The sequence below is a fragment of the Balaenoptera borealis genome (genome assembly GCF_965194805.1).
Source record: "Balaenoptera borealis genome assembly, contig: HAP1_SCAFFOLD_2042, whole genome shotgun sequence".
NCBI classification, from domain to species: domain Eukaryota; kingdom Metazoa; phylum Chordata; class Mammalia; order Artiodactyla; family Balaenopteridae; genus Balaenoptera; species Balaenoptera borealis.
This window is the reverse complement of record NW_028122224.1, coordinates 41,690-62,081: the sequence shown is the minus strand read 5'-3', so window position 1 is coordinate 62,081 and position 20,392 is coordinate 41,690. Positions and strand designations below refer to the sequence as shown.

The window sequence follows — 20,392 nt, the reverse complement described above, 5'->3', positions numbered from 1 at the left end:
TAGGATGTCACTGAACTGTAGGTCTCCTGAGCCAATTAACCTTTTGTTTTTGCAGAATCAGAGTCCTTGTCTTCAGGGTTTACTGCCATTGATCAAGTGGTCAGTCTTCTGTGGTCCCGATAAAGCAACATGATATAAAGTTAACTAGAGGATCCCATTAGAGTGAGCCATAGTGTAGGTGTGAAATGGTAGCTCCTTGGTGTGAATGGCCCATTCGGCAGCACTGCGAGTTTGAAGTTCTGTACTCCCTCTCTTTGCTGAGGAGAGTAAAAAAATTGTTCCTGGGTCCCCTTCCCACTGATATGTCCTGTCAGGTGATGGCCTGACCCCCCTCCTCCTGGCAATGTAGTTTCATCTGTCCCTTGAGAACAAAGGTATTTTGAAGTAATGGAATGGAAATGTTTAGAATTCTACAAGGCTCTGGAGAGATTGGAGATAGGTAGGAAAAGATATTTAAAATGCCTGAGAGTTTTTAAAGAAGGAAAAGGTTAAAGAGGTTTAGATGTGCTCAAGTGGATATGCAGACATGATTCTAGGAAAATGGCTTTGCCACTGAGGCCTCATGGCTGCTAGTGAGAGTAGGCCCATGGGCCAACTTAGGACAATACTCAGAAAAAGTTGAGATATGGCTTTCAGATCTGGGTGATGAAGAGTCTCTGCACGAACCCGCAAGTGCAAAAGGAGATGGCTCTGGACTTTGTTGGGCCTTCTAGAGGATCAAGGATAGGGTCCTGGGGAAGACCGAAGGAGAGACCCACTGAATTAGATGGTCCAGACCTCAAGGGAAGACTTTGGGGGCCAGCTGGAGAAGTGTTTTAATGCACAGCACTTGGTAAAGTCTTTTCACATTCCATATCAGACCAGCCAGTTTAGAAAGAAAAGTACTTTCTAAGCCGTGTATTCAGAAAGGGCCCAAGGCTGCTACAGAGATGAACTGAGAAAGGGTGTGGGAGTGTGGAGAAGCATCCTGGGGACCCTCAGAGGATGATCCCCTCAGCTTAGCCACACCACCAACCAGAAGCCAACAGAGAAGGTTTTTCACTACATAGGATAAGAAATTGGTCTTTTGTAAGCTCGTTTATTTCTATGTATGTGCATGTATATTGTATATTTCAACCTAAAAGATATCGGGATTTTTATCCCTACTTGAACATGAGGACCAAGTAAAAACTTGGAGGGGAGTGTGCTCTGGACTAGCTAGAAAAACCATAACCAGCTTCTTCTTTTTCCCATATAAAAGTTGCTAATAGATGCTCAGACACCGTTCTAGGGCTAGAGATACAGCAGCAAACAAAATAGATAAAATTCCTACTTAGGTTCTGATGGAAGAGACAAACAAAATAAATAGGGATATTATGTTAGATGGTAATAGTGATACAGGGGAAATTGAAGTGCAGAGAGGGACCAAAGAGTGGGAGTGGGGTAGGGAGTGATTGGCCATCAGGCAGCCAGGGAAGACTTCACTGAGAAGGTGCAAGCCATGTCAGTATTGGGGGGAAAGTATCCCTGGTGGTGAGAACAAGTGCAAAGGCCCTGAGGCAGAAGCATGCCTAGCATGTTCAGGAACAGCAAGGAAGCCTATAGTCTCCTTGGAGCCAAATTGTGTAGAGCCTTATAGGTCTTTGAAAGACTGGTTTTTACTCTCGAATGAGATGGGGAGCTGAGAAGAGTATGACATATTCTGACTTAGATTTTAAATGGATTTCTCTAGCTGCTACATTATTGAGAATAGACTCAAGTATATAGGTGTAGTGATCTTAATGAGGAGGGTCCTTTTAATAATAGGTAAGAGATGATAGTGGATAGTAGCAGTGACGACAGTGAGAAGTGGTTGGATTCTGGATATATTTTGAAAGTAAAGTCAACAGGATTTCCTATGGACTAGACATAAGAGAGAGAAAAGCTGAAAGAGAAAACTGTTGTCATACAATGGTTTAGGGTGGACTATAGAAGAAATGGATTTGGGGTGAAGAGCAGTTTAATTTTGGAGATCCTAGGCTTGAGATGTCTAGACATCAAGTGGAGTTGTTGAGAAGGCAGTTGAAAATGAGTCTGAAGTTTAGGTGGAAAGGTTTGGATTGGAGATACAAATAGTGGAGCCCCGGGCTTCTAGGTTGTATTTAGAATGGTGCGCTGAATGAATGAGTTCACCAAGGAAGTGAAGATAGAGACTAAGGACACAGTTGCAAGGCGCTCCCACGTAGAGGTTAGGGAGATGGGGGGCCCAGCACCAGGCATGGAGAGGGATGGCCAGTAAGGTGGGGAGCTAGGTGATGTGCTATCCTGGAAGCCACATGATGCAGGTGTTTCAGAGAGGGAGTGATCAATTAGTCGTGTCAGATGACACTGAGAATTGATCACCGGCCTAGCAATATGGAGGCCATTGGTGACCTTATCAGAACCCTTGTGGAGTGGAGTGGGAGCAATGCCTGGTTGGAGTGGGTTGGTGAGAGACTAGAAGAGGAATTGGAGGCAAAGAATAGGAGCTCTGAGTTTTGCTGAAGAGGGGGGCAGAGCAAGAGCTGGAGGGGAAACTGGGGTCAAGAGGGAATCTTATTTTTTTTTAAGAGGGGAGGAAGTGACCATGAGCTGGTCTGTTGGTGAGGATAATTCAGTAGAAAGGGAAAAGTGAATGCAGGAGTGGGGAGAACGTCTGGTGTGATGTCTGTGAGTAGGTGAGAGGGATACACCAGTGGAGAAGTTAGCCTGGTTACTGGAGCACAGGTAGCTCTCATCACACCACAGAATGAAGGGGCCCGGATGCAGGTCGGTGGGTAGTGATCTCAGTGGGAGACTGTGAGGTTTTTCTGGTTGCTTCTAATTTCTCAGTGAATAGTAATAGATCATTAACCCTAATTTACTCAACATCTGCATAGAAGTTTGCCTTGTAGGAGTAAGAACTCCCTTCTAGAGGCAAAGGAGTGTGGGGTTTGAATCCCAGAGGCTTCACATTCTGTTGACTTGACCTTGGGCGAGTTGCTTTGTGCTCATCAGTAAGATGGAGGCACTAATGATAACCACCCGGTAGAGTTGTGAAGATGGAATGTAGTGAGTGTGAAGCCCTTAGCGTCATGCCCATCACGTCCAGTAACACTAGCCTTTCCTGTTGTGGCTGCCTTAGACTAAAATCGTACTATAATCCCCTCACATGGGGGAGTTTTGTAGCTACCTTATCTTTACTGTCTGGCAGACAGCAGAGGTTACCCTTTGGGGGTCAGGTCAAAGGTGAAGTTGCCCCCAGAGTCCGGGGGAAGGTTCACAGATAGATGGGAACTATCACATTGCCTTGAAGAGAGGAAGGGGAAATACGGGACTTGGAGGAAGGAAGAGAAGATGGAAACAAGGCAAAACCCTTTTAAGGATTTCCAGTTTCTTATGCTATATCTGAGCTACAGAGAAGCACAGCTTCTTATTTTGTTAAATTCTTACAAGGCTCACTTTATGTGTTGGGTGGACGTTTCCCATGTAGGAGTATCTGCAGCTCCGGAATCTGCTTTTGTCTCAGACAGCCCAGCATCCGTGTGTCCTGCAGGCTGGGTGGACATGGTGGGGGTGGGGCATTGGCAGGTGGGTGGGTACCATGCTGGGTGAGAGTGAGCGGGCAACACGCAGAGGTGCCGAGGCCCGGCTTCCTGTTCCCTGGCCCGATTGATTGTCTTTGTGATCATGGACAACGCATGCAGCATTTCACTGCGTGCATTGAACAAAAATGACGTATGGCCTTGTTGAGTTGTCAGGGAGGTAGAAAATGAGACTAAATGGCACCGTGGCTTCTAAAATACTGGCAGTTTTCAGTCTCTTCTTTCAAGATAAGTGTTATTGGCTAAAGAGGTAGCTTGAGGTAAATCGGAATCCAAAAGGATATAGAACATCTCTGCAGTTACCCAAGTGTGGCTCATCAGGACCTTACCACCCTCACCCTGGGGTGTACCACAGATTCATTAGGGAACGTCTTTCGGAGGTGGCATGGTGGTGAGTTATTAAAAAACAAAAAAGTTATCTCAGTATAGTGCAGAATGAAATATGAGTACGTTTTTAATATAAAGCACAAGGCTTTAAAGGCAGTTCAAGCTTTTGGTGGTCATCTTGGGCTATGCCCCCATACTTGTTCATCTCCCCTGTCAGTCAGGGCTTCTGAGAAAATGGTTGAACCGCTGACTGGTGCAGCCCTTTCTCTGCAGAGGGGTGACTGACACCCAGGAACGTCGAGCGACAGCTAGGTAGTAGTGGCATGAGTCCTGGAACCCAGCTGCCCGATGCCCAGTCCACCAGGTGCTATGCCATACACATCTGCATCTTGGTAGGCGATTCCTGTAATTGAACCTGTACCCTGTGGTCTTGCTCTTAATAGAACAGTATCTTACATTTTTAAATGTCTTTCCCCCATAATGGCCTGGTATAGCGATAGCAAATACACAGCCACTGTTGCCCTTTCCCCCCTGCCAAGTGGGGGCACTCCAGATGACCATAGCACTTCTTCCAGATGAGTCTCAGAATTTTCCAGGTCAGCATTAGTTAGCCTCTGCTGATGTATGTATAGGTGCTTGCACGTAAGACAGCATCTGTTTGCCCTCTTGGCCTGGCCAAATCCCCTGCATATGGAAGGCACTCTCTAAACGTCTCCCTGATGGACATTATTCCTGCTGGTTTGTGAGCTTCTTAAGAGCAAGGCTGATGGCTTGTCCATTTTTGGTTCCAATCTAATAGACAGAAATGGGTACCCAAAAGGCATTTGTTAAGCTCTTTGAGTTAATTTCCCAAATACACTGAAGTCTTGTAGAAAATAGGAAGTGGGATGACCATTTCTTTAGAATGATCCTTTATGCCCTGATATTAGGACTACTACTTTTTAAAAAAAGAACTGTGGTGAAATACACATAAGATTGATCATCTTAGCCATTTTAAAGTATACAGTTCAGTAGTGTTAAGCATCCACATGGCTGTGAACACCCCTGTACTCCTTAAACTTCTGGAGTGCCCTGAAATCAGGATGGCCCCATTATGAGGCCATAAAATATTGATAAACCAAACCTAAATACCTAAACATAGAATTGTGCTAAATCATATCATCTGATATGATATTCTAACATAGATTAGTGGCAATGGAATTAAAATTTTAACAAACTTATGATGTTAAAAATTCCATCTCCTTGATCAGCTCCGTGCTTTGTGTCCCCCTAGAGGGATGGGATAGGGAGGGTGGGAGGGAGATGCAAGAGGGAGGGGATATGGGGATACATGTGTACATATAACTGATTCACTTTGTTATACAGCAGAAACTAACATACCATTGTAAAGCAATTATACTCCAATAAAGATGTTATAAAAAAAAAAAAAATTCCGTCTCCTAGCTTAGTATGTGCTTTCCAATCTGGTAAAGGACGGCTCCTGGTTGATTTCAGCAGCTGTGCCCCTGGCTCCATTTGTGGAACCCTAGGGCTCCTCACGCATATTCTTTGAGAAACCGAAGTAATTTGTTTTAAGTTTTTTGCTAAGTTATGAGGAAATGGCACCAGATTAAAAGAAACTGGCCGTTTGTTTCTTTTATCTTGCTACTCTTCCTACCTACCTCTTAGTAGCTTTGAAATGAAACCGATTTCAGTGGCACACTGAGTGCAGGTGCAGCTGAGGTTTGATGTGACAGGGGCACATTCATGGGTTGATGTTCAGGAGGGAAGTGTGTGTTGGGGAGCATCAGATTAGACTGACAGCTGTCCCTGTTGGTAAGGCCGGCTTTAGCTTGTCTTGCAAATACATTGTTCATACCATCCTCCCTACCCACCCACCCCCTGCTTTCTTTAGAGCCCTGTTAAAGTTGCTCCCAGGTATTCGATCATCTTTTTCCTCTGTTCCTTGTCTCTTTGGATTTCTAATGACTAATTTCTGTATTGCCCAGAATCTGTTGAGTTTAATAGGCTTTCTTTGTTCTTATTGATGTTTTCAGTATGAAATTTCTAGTAAGCTATTTGGGAGCTGTCAAAATAAAGCTTACTGGTGGTTCTGAATTGTGGGCCCTCTGAAGGCAAGAGGTTGGGACTGATTTATCTGTGTTTGCTTTAACGTGGAGCCTGACGTGCGTCATTCTTCACAAATAAAACGGAAACGTGCTTTAAAAGAAATCTGACCCCCACACGTGCACAAAGAGTAGTCATATTACCCAATAATGCTTTTGTGGATTGCTTTATATCCAAAACTACTTACCGCCTGCAGAAGTTAGGAAGGAACCCAGGGAACGATCTAGAAAGGTAGTCCGTCTCTCTCATGTTATAGATCAAGAACTGGAGGCCTAGGATTTGTTGTCGGTCATGCAGCCAGCTACTGGCAGAGCTGCCCTTCCACCCCTCCTCCCCTCCTCCCCCTAGTGTCCAGAGCTCTCCCCGCACTTGAGCCCCTCCCTGTCTTCGACCTCCCCTGCCCACCCTTGCAGGGGTCAATCTAGCCAATGTGTCTGTTTTTATAAAATGTCACTGGAAGCTTAAGCAGATCTGTTCAAGTTCCACCAAGTTTCTTTGAAAATCTGTGCTCATCAAAACGAGTTGCCGGGCTTCCCTGGTGGTGCAGTGGTTAAGAATCCGCCTGCCAATGCAGGGGGCACGGGTTCGAGCCTTGGCCCGGGAAGATCCCACATGCCGCAGAGCAACTAAGCCCGTGCGCCACAACTACTCAGCCTGTGCTCTAGAGCCCGCGAACCACAACTACTGAAGCCCGCGCGCCTAGAAGCCTGTCCTCTACAAGAGAAGCCACCGCAATGAGAAGCCCGCGCACCTCAACGAAGGGTAGTCCCCTCTCACCGCAACTAGAGAAAGCCCGCGCGCAGCAATGAAGGCTCAATGCAGCCAAAAAATAAATTAATTAAATAAATTAAAAAAAAAAAAAAAGAGTTGCCATCCTGAGTTCCTGAGATAACCGTTTCTCCATGAGGAGCCGGGCCTGGGATTGCGGTTGAGCATGCAGAAGTGGTTGTGTGTTCCCCATGGGGAATCCCTACCCCCTCTGTTTCTGAACAAGCCACCCAGGCTCCCTCCACACCTCTCATTCATGCTTTAGATTAGATGTAAGGTGAGGTACTGCCTCAGGCAGTGACTCACTCCTGCTCTTCCCTGTGGCAGGTGGCTGCTTCGGGCTGGGTTGGACAGTGTCCACAGCATCTAAGACGAAGGCATTTATTGAACCCTGCAGCTATTTATCAAAGGTACTTACCGCACTTAAACCCTGCATATCGAGGTGCTCCTGAACTGGGCACATTCATTCCCTTCTAAAGGAAGATGTGAGGGGTGAGCATTTTGTGTTGTTTCTCCATAGCTGAGATGTTCCCCTGAATGCTGTCAGTTTCGTGGACTTTTATAGCCAAGTGACAGTTCCTCTTTCTGATGTCATTGCATTTTATTCTGCACCTCACTTGACTGTGGTGGAAAGCTTGTCCACCCTCTCAGCTGGTTGGATTTCCTCTCCTCACTGTGTGTGTGTGTGTGTGTGTGTGTGTGTGTATAAAAATTTTTTTTTTGGAAGAGTAGAAAGGAGTAGCTTTATTAGTTTGCCAGGCGAAGGGGGACACAGCGGGCTCCAGCCTTGAAAAACTTTGTGTCCCTCCTCAGTATATTTCAGCCTCTGTCCATTACAGTACATTTGCACTTGATTGTAACGCCCAGATGGCCGGCCAGCACAGTGCCTGGTACACAGTAGGTACAGGTTTATGTGCCTCTTTATTGGTGTGTCGTCACACCTCTGGAGTGGGCTGTGAAACTCAGTCTCTAACTCTTGCCTGCCTGCAGCTGCCTACAGAAAGCACGTGTGAGCTTGTCCTACACAATTATGAGGTTTGCCTTTTCGTGATTTCTGGGCACTGATTTTTTTTTTTTTTAACATCTTTATTGGAGTATAATTGCTTTACAGTGGTGTGTTAGTTTCTGCTTTATAATAAAGTGAATCAGCTATACATATACATATATCCCCATATCTCCTCCCTCTTGCGTCTCCCTCCCACCCTCCCTATCCCACCCTTCTAGGTGGTCACAAAGCACCGAGCTGATCTCCTTGAGCTGATCTCCTTGTGCTCTGCGGCTGCTTCCCACTAGCTATCTATTTAACATTTGGTAGTGTATATATGTCCATGCCACTCTCTCACTTCATCCCAGCTTACCCTTCCCCCTCCCCGTGTCCTCAAGTCCATTCTTTACATCTCCGTCTTTATTCCTGTCCTGCCCCTAGGTTCATCAGAACCATTTTTTTTTTTTTTTTAGATTCCATATATATGTGTTAGTATACGGTATTTGTTTTTCTCTTTCTGACTTACTTCACTCTGTATGACAGACTCTAGGACCATCCACCTCACTATAAATAACTCAGTTTCATTCCATTTTATGGCTGAGTAATATTCTATTGTATATATGTGCCACATCTTCTTTATCTATTCATCAGTCAGTGGACACTTAGGTTGCTTCCATGTCCTGGCTATTGTAAATAGAGCTGCAGTGAACATTGTGGTACATGACTTTTTGAATTATGGTTTTCTCAGGGTATATGCCCAGGAGTGGGATTTGGGCACTGATTTTTAACCTCCATGACCATCTATCTCTGTCATTTTTTTTGCAAGGCTTTTAATAAGCCAGTGTCCATCAACCAACATCATTTTTAAAATTACATTTTAAATTTACCTTTGAATAGGTAATATACTCACATGGTACAAATATAAAAACTAAAAAAAAGATTACCCTTGCACTTCTGGTCTCTAGTCGTCCTATTCTTCCTGGAGACAACAGTTGTTTTACTAGTTGGTTGTATATGTTTATATTTGCTTATAAATTTGCAGACACCTGTGAAAGGATTTACGTTTTTTTTTTTTTTTTTTTTTTACACATGATAGCATGCCATGTGTATTCTTCTGAACCTTGCTTTTTTTTTTTTTTTTTTTCTCGGCATATTTTAGAGCTTGTTTGATGTAAATAAAGAGCTTCTTTAGTATTTTTAATGTGTGCATAGTGTTCATTTTTAAGCATGAACCATGATTCACTGAACCAATCTGGATATTCAGGTATTTTCTAATCTTTTGCTGTTAAAAGCAGTGCTGCAGTGAAGAATTTTATACCTTCCTCCTTTCACCTTAGGTAGAGGGTCACTTCCTGGTGCAGTGGCTTGCCCAGCATTGTTTTAATGATCGTGGCTGATTCCAGAGGTGTGTCTGGCTGCTCTTCATGACTTTCTATCACAAGCTATATCCTACCATCTGATATTATTATAGGCTACTCAGCTGGCAGAGCTGCTGGAATCTTTTCAACAGCTAGAGTTGACAGTCTTAAGCCCAAGCTGTTGGATTCCTCATGGCTTCAGCGTTTGTGCCCCACCTGGACCTATGCTTGTTAAAATGTACTTGTTAAAATTAGAATGGCTTGTTGGAATGTGTGTTAACCGGATACTGATAAGAGCACATGTAGTGCTTCATCCCTGCCTTGGAGTTAACAGGGTTATTTGACGTTTCATTTGATCCTTGCAACACATTATGAGAAAACTTAGATAGGAGCATTTCACAGATAATCCATACAGATGACACCCAGCTAATAGGTGGTACAGCCAGGACTTGAACCCACCAGGTCTTCGTGGAACTCCCTCACATTTCTGATTACGGTTTTGACTTACCAGTCTGTTACCAGGCAGGTAAGAAGGCGTGGGCTAGCTGGAGGTGGTAGCTGTGATAAGCATGTACCATATTATCCCGATAATGACAGGTCCAAGTAGGACGGATGTTTAGCCAGTGTATACCAATAAAGTAGTGCTAGTTGTTAAACTGTCAAAATACTTCTGGTTGGTAAGAGGTTTCCCCCGTCTCCCGAGTGTCCTTCGACACTGCCCTGGCCACTCTTCCCATAGGACACTCCCCCTCCCGTATTTTGCCACAATCCAGCAACTAATGGGGAAATGTCCTAATACAACAGGGCGCTCTGGGATGTAGCTCCAATACTACACCACCATCTGTGCTGATTAATTGGTTTCCAAGTCGTATTGATTGCTCAATATTTTTTTTAAATTCATTAATTCGGCTGCATTGGGTCTTCATTGCTGTGCGCGGGCTTTCTCTAGTTGCGGTGAGCGGGGGCTACTCTTCGTTGCGGTGCGTGGGCTTCTCACTCTGGTAGCTTCTCTTGTTGTGGAGCATGGGCTCTAGGTGCACGGGCTTCAGTAGTTGTGGCACGCGGGCTCAGTAGTTGTGGCTCATGGGCTGTAGAGCTCAGGCTCAGTAGTTGTGGCGCACAGGCTTAGTTGCTCCGCGGCATGTGGGATCTTCCCGGACCAGGGCTCGAAGCTGTGTCCCCTGCATTGGCAGGTGGATTCTTAACCACTGCGCCACCAGGCAAGTGCCTTGCTCAATATTTTTAAATACCATTTTTAAATGCAAGAGTAGGGTGGCAAACGATGTAAATGTTTAGCAATGTAACTTCTATAAATATTTATATATTTATATACGCACACTTTTAACGATGTTTTTGTCGTTGTTCACAGCATCCTATTTCTAAATCTTTTCTTTTTCACTTGAAAAATCTCTTTGGTTTTGCTTTTTGCATAGTTTTTGTTGTTACTCCTGTATATAAAAGTCCGGGTAGCTGGTCTGAGGTGTCAGGGACCCAGAAGTCATTCTCCTTGCTGCCCCACCAGGCCTCAAGCTCACAGTGCACGATGGCAGCATCTACACTCTAGGCAGGATGAACAAAGGGACAGAGAAGAATAGAGCCAAAGGCCCAGAAGATTCCTGGAAGCAGCCATGTGACACTTGGTCATGAGTCCCAGTCAGCAGGTCCGAGTTATATGGTGTGGCCAGCTGGAAAGGGAGGCTGTGATGAGTAGTCTTTATTCAGGGTGGCCCTATGCCCAGCTAAAAGTTCTTTTACTATGGAAAAAGGGGGAAACCGGCACTGGGTGCCAGCCAGCAGTCTCTGGCCCAGCTACTAAGCCCGTTGCTTCAGTTATCTCATTTAGAAAATAAACTATGTGATCATATTAATTTCCTTTTCAAAACATTGAAAAATCTGGATTTCCTAAGCTGTTGGAATAGTCAAATGGATACAGTGACCTACCAGGTATGTGCTTTTTTTTTTTTTTTAATAACACAATTTTTTTTTTTTAAATTTTATTTATTTATTTATGGCTATGTTGGGTCTTTGGTTCTGTGTGAGGGCTTTCTCTAGTTGTGGCAAGCGGGGGGCCACTCTTCATCGCGGTGCGCGGGCCTCTCACTATTGCGGCCTCTCTTGTTGCGGAGCACAGGCTCCAGACGCGCAGGTTCAGCAATTGTGGCTCACGGGCCCGGTTGCTCAGCGGCATGTGGGATCTTCCCAGACCAGGGCTCGAACCCGTGTCCCCTGCATTGGCAGGCAGATTCTCAACCACTGAGCCACCAGGGAAGCCCCAGGTATGTGCTTTTTAAATATACTTTTTCTCTTGGCTTTTATTAAAAGTATTTGACTGAAACATGATGGAAATTGAAAAGTCACTTTTCCCTTTGCAAATGAGCTATTTGATAACAGCCTTTAAGAAATGAGTCTTTTATTTTTTTTTCTGAGTTAGCACTGACGATATGCTCAGTCCACTTGCCGTAGAAAAACCGTATGGTAACAACACACTTGAATTTAAAATTATGAAATGCAATGATAATTATAAAATTTCATTTACCAGAAATTTACTAAATGCCTGTGTACCAAGCACTGTGTGAAGGTCAAGGATGGGAGGGTGGGTTCACAGTCCAGTTCAGACAGGTTTCTTAAAAGGACGGCTCACTAGAAGGACAAATGTGATTTGATTTGGCAACTGGAAAGTCAGGTATCTGATAATTCAGAAGCACAGGAAGTGATCCAGTGCCACACTGGACAAACAGCTGCTTTGTAAAACTGAAAAAACAGGATTGCTTGGAGATTTTCATTCTTCCTTTTCTTACTGCAGTAGATAAAAGCATTTAGGTTTTTGAATTTTATTTATTTTTTATACAGCAGGTTCTTATTAGTTATCCATTTTATACATATTAGTGTATATATGTCAATCCCAATCTCCCAATTCATCACACCACCACCCCCGCCCCGCTTTCCCCCCTTGGTGACCGTATGTTTGTTCTCTACATCTGTGTTTCTATTTCTGCCCTGCAAACTGGTTCATCTGTACCATTTTTCTAGGTTCCACATACATGCGTTAATATACGATATTTGTTTTTCTCTTTCTGGCTTACTTCTCTCTGTATGACAGTCTCTGGATCCATCCATGTCTTTGCAAATGACCCAATTTCTTTCCTTTTTATGGCTGAGTAATATTCCATTGTATATATGTACTACATCTTCTTTATCCATTCGTCTGTCGATGGGCATTTAGGTTGCTTCCATGACCTGGCTATTGTAACTAGTGCTGCAGTGACCATTAGGGTGCATGTGTCTTTTTGAATTATGGGATAAAAGCATTTTTATTATAACTCCTTGAGTGATGTCTTACTGGTAATGAGTTGCTTGGTCAGCTGAAAAGCCCTTTTCAGCTCATGATTTTATTTTTTAAAATGAGCTAGTTATATATTTATTTATTTAATTAATTAATTTTTTTGGCTGTGCGGCATGTGGGATCTTAATTCCTCAACCAGGGATCAAACCTGCCTCCCCTGTACTAGAAGCACAGAGTCTTAATCACTGGACTGCCAGGGAAGTCCCTGGTTATATATTTATACTTTATCATTTTTTGTTGAATTGAAGTGGAATTCTTGGCCATTCTGAATATAGGCCAGTATCTATTGTGATTTTATCTTGTTGGGTGCTAACTATATTCTTTTTCCTTGAGATTATTTAAATCTCTATTGTTGGGAGGTTAGAAGCAAGTGTTGAACCAAGGTCATTCCAAAAATTGATGCCAGGGCTGGAACCAGAATTCCTTCCCCACCCGCTTCTCCATGTTGCTGATCTGACCGCCCTTGTTGGCATTCCAGTTAAATAGTTGAAATTGATTCCGTGATTTCACATTTTTCCCCCAGTTGATGGTTGAGGTTCTGAGCCGGAAGAGGAGTTGCATGTTGTGGATAATAAAAACATGTTCTGCTTTGGGTGTTCTTTTATTGTATGAGCTCCCTTGTTCTTAGTCAGAGACACACCTGTAGTAAAATGTACTGAGTCAAGTAAGAACTAGAACACTCAGGCTCAGACGTCACAGGAGTTTCATAGTCACTGGAGATTGAATTTAGTTCCAGCATGTTTCATCAAGGAGACAGGAAAAAAGTCTCAAGAAATGTTGGGAAGGCCAGGACAAGATGACTGGTCTTGTGATCCACATAAAGGCCACAAGTATCCTTTGGGCCCCTGTGGCATGGATCTTAAAGCGCTTTATAGACCTTAATTATAACTCTTGTAAAATAAATACTTTTTAAAAAAGGTGGATAGATTAAAGTACTTTGGTGATGTTTTCCAATGAAGCAGAAAGAAAAATTTGGGTGTAGTGATGTAGAGCAAGATTAGGGAGTGTTGGGCAAAACCCCTATTTCATCAATTACCAGCTGTGTGACATTGGACAAGTTACTTGTCCTCTCTGAACCTGCATCCACATTTGTAAAATGGGTGGTAGTAACAGTGTCTACTTCTTAAAGAACTCATAGCAGAGTGCCTAATACATTGTAAGAGCATGGGAGATGATAGCTCCAGTGTATTAATAATAATTGCTTATTTGCCCTGATTTGCAGGTTAGGGTATGTATTTCTCATGTGATTTCTTGGAAGGTTATTAGAAATCTAGTCTTTTGAAAGTGAGATTGTAGTTCATAGAGAAAATTTACCTTTCTGTGTAAATGTGAAAACCCAAGGCTAGGAGGTGAACAGATTTGTTCCACTGTGAATTTTTGCTCAGGCTTGCCCTACTGGATCAGCCAGTTAGTATAGTTAAATAGGGTTTTGGTTTTTCTGGGCCAAACACCCCTTGAGGTTATTTAAAAAAAAAAAAAAAAAAAAAGGGACCAGATTCCTGCCCTCAAGGAGTTTGTAGTCTAATTAAGTGAAGTTGGGAGAAATCCTGGTCCAGGGAAGTTTACTTTGGAGAGGTGAAACTTGAGACAGGGTCTTGATATATAAAGCCTAGAGGTGGAGTTTGGAAGTTGCTGTTGAGGAGGATTTGGTGGAGCCGGGGGCAGGGTGGTGTGAGCCAAGGCACCAAGACCTTTGTGTGCTTGGCAGGTGAGGGGCATAGGGGCAGCTAGGATGGATGGCTAGTGTGGGGACAGACAGCAGGGGGTGGCTGCCATTGCAGTGGGAAGAGTATGGCACGTGGGAAGCCCTGCCCATGCCAGGTGGTGTCTGAGCCTCGGTTTCTTCATCTCTGAGACGCAGATACCTACCTCCCAATTGCTGAGACATAGCTGAATAAAAGCGTATGTTAAGGACTTTGTAATTATAGAGTGCTGTACAAATGTGAGTAGTTAGCACACCTGAGTAGGGAGCAATCTCCTTTGCTAAGGCAGAGCTTGGGATGCATGAGCAGTATCTACCTGCCAGGTACTGCTCTAGGTGTGTGTTCAGGGCGCAAAAGAAGAGCCCCCGCACCCTTGGAGCCAGTAGCATTCTACTGCAGGGAAGATGGGCAGTTGACACAAAGTGCCAAACATCATCATTTCAGGTACTGATGAGGGCTGTGAAGATCATTACATAGGGAGAATCTGTAGACAGTGACTTAGGGAGAGCTCTAGGTAGGGTGAGTAAGGAGGGCCTCTCTGAGGAGGTGACTTTTGAGTTGAGCCCTGAGGGATGTGAAGGGTGCATCCCACAAAGATCTGAGGCAGGAATGGTCTCAGCCAAAGGAAGTGACTGCAGAGACCCTGAAATGGAAACCAGGTTGGTGTGTTCAAATGCCAGAAGCCAGGCCAGTGTGGCAGGAGTGCACACCCGAGGTGAGTGAGGCTAGAGCGGCAGGTAAAGGGCAGTTCACGTAGGGCCTTGTGCAGCATGGCCGGAGGTTGCATTTCATGCCAGTGGCCATGGGGACCCAGTGAGGGCTGTAAGCAGAGGGGGGTGATGTGATGTGACTTAAGACGTAGAAAGAGCAGTGGTTGCTCTGCGGAGATGGGCTGGGGCGGGACGAGAGTGGAAGCAGGTGGACCGGTCAGAAGGATATTACAGTTGTCCAGGTGTGACCAGATGGAGGCTTGGACCATCCTTACAGCAAAGGAGCCACCGAGAAGTGGGTCAGAGTGAAATGTGGAGGCGGAGCCAAGAGAATGTACTGATGCCTCGGATGTGGAAGGTGAGGGAAAGCGAGGAATCAAGGATGACTCCTAGGTCTCTAGCCTGAACAGACACGTGGGTGGTTAGTGTACATTTACCGAGAGAGGGAAGGCTTGTGGGAAGCGTGGCTGGGGGAAAGCTGAGTTCTGTGTTGAACACATTAAATGTGAGATGCTAAGTGCTGACGTCTAGTAGACAGCTGGGTGTCGGAGCGTGGAGCTTAGCGGAGAGGTCTGGGCTGAAAAGATGTTCTGAGAGTCACCTGTTAAATGAAGGTGTTTCCAGCCCCGGGACAAGAGTATAGCCAGAGACAAGGAGAGCCTCCAAGATCTATTGGAAGGGGAGCCGCCAGCGAGGGGGAGGATAAATCTGGCAGGTATTGCTGGGCTCGTATCATAGGCCTCGCTGCCTTTTCCTCCAGCTGCCCAGTCTAGTTCCTAATTGGACGGGACTGGAAGATCAATATGAAATTAGACTTGGGAAGCCACAGAGACTCTTGGGTCCCTCTCCTCTTAAATAAGGGATGTGAGCGCACAGTTCAAAGCGCTCTGCATGGTGCCCTCCTAGAATTATCATGGCAAGTTCTAACAGTGAAGAGGAGCCCCTGGGGCTTAATCTTACTGCTAAGATTGTGGAGGAATTTGATATTCTGGGGATTCCTCTCAAACAGTGAATGAAATATGGTTTTAGAATTTGATTCAGAAAGAGGCGGAATGTAGTCAGTTTCCTTGTCCAGTTTCCCTCGATTTTCTAGCTCTTCTTTCCAGGTGGTTAACTATTTTGACTATTAAGGTCTTAAATGCAGGCTGCGTAATTGACCACAGGACCTGGGCAGGTCCTCTTTGAACCTTTATTCTTGTCTCCCTAAAATCAGGGGCGCAGATGAGATCAAGCTGGGCTCCATGAGCTCCTCCAGGAAACCAGGGCCTTGTGGGGGTTGGTGGGCATTGGGTCTGCCCACAGGGATACCAGGGCTCAGCTACGGTCCACATGGCAACCAACACCTGAGGAGGCAGAGAGGGCTGGGCTTCACTGGTGGAGGTGATGCTGGAGTTGAGTGGAGGTCTAGGGAAGAGTTGGTATGCGGCAGACATTCTGCGGGGAGTGGACAGCATCTGCGCAGAGTGGAAGCATGAACGAAGAGCCTGGTGGAAAGGATGAATTCAGATGGTCGGTCGGTTGGAGTCTCGGTGGGGCGGGGAGGGGAAGTGATGGTGGTAACAAGGTAGCAGTGTCATAGGACCAGAGCCACATGGTGACCCCACATACAGGAACAGGGCAGTTCTCCTGTATTTTCTCATCTGTAAGTAGCCCTGTGAAGAATCCAAGTGGGTTGAGTAAAGACATTCAAAAACATTAGGGTTTATGGGTTCTGCATGCTTAAAACCAGAAACAAAGTTCAAGCTTCATTTGACAAGTTGATGTTTTAAAGCTTTCTCCCAAAACCCATCCTATGGGCTCATTTTGGTGTGTGTTGTTGCAGCTGGGTTATGGGTAAGAGCACTGATGTTAAAGCTACCTTTGAAACCTCCCAGCCCCTCCTGCGGTTCCCAGATGCAGTGTGGGCCGTGAAGGCAAACTGCTGTCTGTGTAAGGTGTTGCTAAGACCAGTTTCCTTTGTGTCTCTTGGGAAGGCATTAATTGGTAGGAATCCTGGAAATTGGAACCACTGACTGCTCGAACAGGTCCAGCTGAGGCGGGGAGGCAGCCGGTCACAGCGTGGGCAGAGCGCTTCCTGCAGCAGGGAGCTTGGGAGATATTTGCTGAAGGAATGAAGGAGTGAACAGGGGGGTGATTGAAAGGTTGTGCTCTCAGACTGGCTGCCAGCATTTCACCATCACTTACTCAGATTTGTTGGCATAACTGTTCTGAAACAATGCTACATTATGCATTATAATCTAGCTTTTACATACAGTTTAAAAATCACCGTACAAAACAGAATACCGACATACTTTGAAGACCAACTGGAGCCATCAAAGGAATGTCTGACTTGTTGGAAATAGGCCAAGGGATGGGGTGGGCAGCAGGCAGTGCTGTCCCCCGTTTTCCTCTGTCTTTACAGGGCCACTTGTAGAAATAGTGGAAGGTTTCTCAGTTTAGTTTATTAAATCTGCTGTGTTGAAATCATTAAAAGTGAACTTCACCTTTTAGCTGTGTAAATTACTATGATGAATTTGGTTCATTAAAAATACCTGTTGAGTTCAGTGCTCACCCTGAGCTGGACACTGGGGGACACAGCAGTGAACAGAACAGACATGGCCCTGCCCCCATGGAGCTGACCTTCTGCTGAGGGAGGTGGCCAGTACGCAGTTCCTCGCACATGTCATGATTACTGACCGTGGTCGTGCTAGGAAGGGAAGGTAGATGAGGACTTATAAGAGGTGGGGCCCGGCCTAGCTTGGAAGGTACCCGAAGGGTTTTAAGCAGAGGCCTGAGGAGGGAGAGTAGGAGGATTCCGGGGGGAGAAAAGAGCTTGTGCAGAGGTTCTGAGCCAGGAGAGAGCATGGTAGTCGGGGAGTTTCAAAGCAGCCCAGTCTAAAGCCTCGAAAGTGAGGGAGAAGGTCAACCCAGAATGTGCTCTTGACATATACTTAGCTTCGGCAAAAGTATTTTAGGTTATCATTCCAAATTCAAGTTCTTGGTGTCTGCATACAATTTGATAAGAAAGAGACTGTTTAGATTTCCTGCTGTAATAGGCAGAATAATGCTTACAAAGGGTCTATGTCCTAACCCCCCAAACCTGTGAATGTATTAGGTTAAGCGGCAAAGGGGAATTAAAGTTGCAGATGGATTAAGGTTGCTCATCAGCTGACTTTAAGATTAGCGAGATTGTCCTGGATTATCCGGGTGGGCCCCGTGTGGTCACAGGGATCCTTGTACATGTGGAAGAGGGAGGCAAAAGAGAGATCTGAACGTGCTTTGCTGCTGATGTTTCAGATGGAAGAAGGGGCTGCGCGTCAAGGAATGCAGGCAGCTTTAGAAGCTGGCAGGGGCAAGGAAGCACTCTCCTCTAACCTTCAGAAAGGAGCTGCCGACACCTTGGTTTTCTAGTCTAGTGAGACCCATTCTAGACTCCTGAACCACAGGAACTGTAAGATAAGAAATCTGTGTTTCAAGCCACTAAGTTGGTGGTAACTTGTTATAGCAGCCACAGAAAACTAACACACCTGCCCAACTCAAGGTCTCATTGCGTAGATGGCTGTTGCCACCAAGTCACTTGGTAGTAACGACCTCTGATACTTTCTTTGCTGTTCAGGGCAGTGGAGAATGGCTCTTACACATCCTACCTCGAGGTGGTTGGGCTGTGGTCATTCTTCAGTGAATACTTGGGCATCGCCATGTGCTGGCACCAGCTGCAGGAGCTTGGGATAGGTTCGTGGGTTAAAAACAGCAAGATGTGTGCCTTCGTGGAGCTACATTCTAGATGCCTCATAGCTCTGACCTATGCAGAGGGCCGGCGAGGGCAGCGAGTTCATGTCCAGACACTCAGCCAGGCACCCGGGCACTGCTACGTGGTTGTGAATAGCAGTGACTTTCCCTGAAAAAGACAAGTCTGTTTCCTATCTTGACTACTTATAGGAAAACTAGAGTTTTATCCAACATATCTATACTTAGTTTTTGGGTTGTTTGGAAATGATTCTTCAGGACTAACAGCACACATTAAATACAATAATATTTGTTAATGCACAGCTCACTGCTGCTGGATATCATTTTTTTTTTATAAATTTATTTTATTTATTTTTTGGCTGCATTGGGTCTTTGTTGCTGCGCACGGGCTTTCTCTAGTTGCAGCGAGCGGGGGCTACTCTTCGTTGCGGTGCACAGGCTTCTCATTGCGGTGGCTTCTTTTGTTGCAGAGCACGGGCTCTAGGTGCACGGGTTTCAGTAGTTGTGGCTCACGGGCTCTAGAGCGCAGGCTCAGTAGTTGTGGCGCATGGGCTTAGTTGCTCCGCGGCATGTGGGATCTTCCCGGACCAGGGCTCAAACCCATGTCCCCTGCACTGGCAGGTGGATTCTTAACCACTGCGCCACCAGGGAAGCCCCTGGATATCAGTTCTTGAGTGCAGAGTTCCCTCGTATATTTTTAGATCTTCAAATAACCAGTCATCAAAATAAGAATAGTCTTTTTCAGTTTTATAACTTTAATAATGTATGTACTTTGTTTGGAAAGTCTAACGTGGGAGTTAGTCTGATGATTGACCGATTTTCTGGTTCCAAAGGAGAGAGAAGCAGGCTCTTCCTATGAAGCCGTTTGACTCAGAGGCAGAGATGCGGGGTTTAGGTTAAAGCACAAGCAAGCTGTAATGCCTGTTCTTCTCTTCACCAGGTAAAGAAGGAAGGGGAGGAAAGGACAAAACTCCTTAGCAATCTGGCAGGTTACCAGGTTTGCTGATGGTGGCTGGGGGTGGTAGGTGGGGTGTGGACATTCCCTGTTGACCGCTGGTCCTTGGAAAGCAGGCACCTCCCCCTCCAGCCAGAGGAGGGACAGTGCTTCTGCCGGTGGACACCTGGAGAGTCAGTCTGGCTGCGGTGGAGAGGGGCTCTCAGAGGGCCAGTGGAGCTTCGACGACCAGACAAGCTGCCCTCGGCGAGCCTGGTCATGTGCAAATTGACTGCAGGGCCTCCCGGGCCCGAATAACTCCCCGGTACCTGGGAAACAGTGCCATATCCAAGCACACAGTTGGACTGGACTGTCAAGGATAGCGTTATTAAATTCAAGTTGTTGCCTCAGTCAGGTTACATTGCTAGCTTTATACCTGAGGCTGGGATGACTGTATAGTTTATCTACCGAACTGGGACATTTTTGAGAATGAAAGGGGGCCCGGGACAATAGGTGTGAATCAGGAGTGTCCTGGGGAAACCTGGACCTATGGTCAGCCCAGCGAAGTGTTGGAAGCTTTAACCACTTTGTGGACAGTCTGACCAAAAATGACTCAGTACAACGTGGCCTTTGTGTGGAAGGGCCTAGACCTTCCAGAGGAGGAGAAGGCGTGACCCAGGGGCCTTTCTTAAGATTCCTGTTCACAGCACAGAGAGCTTTCCAACTTGGAGGCTTTAGAGCTGTTTTCCACACACCTTTAAATATAAGGCAAGATCTATTTTTTATCCCCAAATTATCCCACCTTATATTTGAGCCCTTATAAAGTCATTCTCATCGGAGAGCTGCCCTCG

At 45.5% G+C, this 20,392-nt stretch overlaps 1 long non-coding RNA gene across 1 annotated transcript; it reads left to right on the top strand.

Annotated features, from left to right (window-relative positions):
- Nucleotides 1-467: 467 nt before the first annotated feature.
- On the top strand, nt 468-18,938 carry LOC309622299. The gene is made up of 2 exons (XR_014240692.1): nt 468-11,069; nt 11,402-18,938. It is a non-coding gene; the product is annotated as an uncharacterized lncRNA (long non-coding RNA).
- Nucleotides 18,939-20,392: the final 1,454 nt, after the last annotated feature.